The 1,355-nt window shown below is 36.5% G+C and overlaps 1 long non-coding RNA gene across 1 annotated transcript; it reads left to right on the forward strand.

The window, feature by feature from the left end:
- Positions 1-364: 364 nt before the first annotated feature.
- On the forward strand, positions 365-968 carry LOC147919127 (uncharacterized). Its single transcript, XR_015593542.1, has 2 exons — positions 365-512; positions 588-968. It is a non-coding gene; the product is annotated as an uncharacterized LOC147919127 (long non-coding RNA).
- The last annotated feature ends 387 nt before the right edge of the window (positions 969-1,355 follow it).

Genomic DNA, 1,355 nt, shown 5'->3' on the forward strand with positions numbered 1-1,355 from the left:
ATGGTAAAATGATTACTATTTTAAACTTTCATAAACTTGATGAATTCAAACCAATATAAATTTGTATTATAAATATTATACTAAATAAATATATTATATCAAACAAAAATTTCACTCCGTGCGACAACAAAGATTATTACCTAGTATATTAAAAAAGCTGAGCACAAAACTTGTAAATAGAGATAGGAGATTAAACTTGATAAAGATTAAACTGAAAACAACATATTAAAGATAACGTATCAAAAAGAATTTAATTTATTTAATTTCTGAAAAGATCAATTTTATTATATTGAATATTGACAAGCGAACACGGACGTTTGGTGGACATTTGGCCCCATCAGCTCGACACTCAGTCTCATTAGCTAAGCCAATGATGACAGGAAATCGTGGGAGTCTTGGCGGAAAAGACGAGGAAGCTTTGCTGCATCAACAAACAAAAGGAAAACAAGCTTCTCAACAACTGTTTCTGAAAAAATTGACCACCACAGAGATGGCTGAGCGACGAGCAAAAGGTCTCTGTTTCAACTGTGATGAAATGTTCACACGAGGTCATTTTTGTAAACCAGTTCTTTTTCAAATCACATTAGTTAATGACGGAGCTGATCAGGAGGATGAACCGTATGTAGCAAAGGAATGGGTGGAATATGTGGACGGACGCGGAGCAGCTGGGAGGGGCATACCATGAGCTGAAGCTTGAGGACAAGCTTGAAGTGGAAGAGAGGAGTAATGATACATGTTATGGTTTTGATGATTTGGCTTAATGGTTTTGATTTTAGTATCGGGTTTGGGAGTCTTTTCCTTTTAACATTAGATTAAGGTTTTGGTGATTTTGCTTTTCTAATTATGCTAAGTCGGCTTGTATGTGGGTCTTATATAAAGACCCCTTATGATCAATAAGAATGCAGCCTCCAACAATTAACCTAATTCTCTAGAAAGAGACTTGGGTTAAATGGAAGGTTTAGATTTAATATCTCGTTCTAGTTTCAATCACGGCTCCAATCATTAGATCAAAGTCGGCTCATAACACAATCAGAGTTCTTCCTAGTTGTATGTATCCTTAGCTTCTATTCTCTATAGCAGTACGACTTAGGAAGTGCAACAAACGAAAAGAAGCATTTGCATCATATCCCGTTGTCAGTCACGACTGCCAAAACTGCTCAATATTTTTACTATACAATGAATGGTCTTGTATCTCCAGGTTTGCCACATGTCGGTTTAAGAGCTGGAATTGTATTATCTTACAAACCACAAGTCCTCTTGGAAATATCCACCATTCACTTTCGCCCCTGCATCCACACACCAATCATCGTTCGTTCACTCTCTAGCAAGAGACTGTAACGGCTGAACTAATAAAA

The sequence above is a fragment of the Camelina sativa genome, chromosome 20 (assembly GCF_030686135.1).
Source record: "Camelina sativa cultivar CO46 ecotype springtype chromosome 20, ASM3068613v1".
Lineage (NCBI taxonomy): Eukaryota > Viridiplantae > Streptophyta > Magnoliopsida > Brassicales > Brassicaceae > Camelina > Camelina sativa.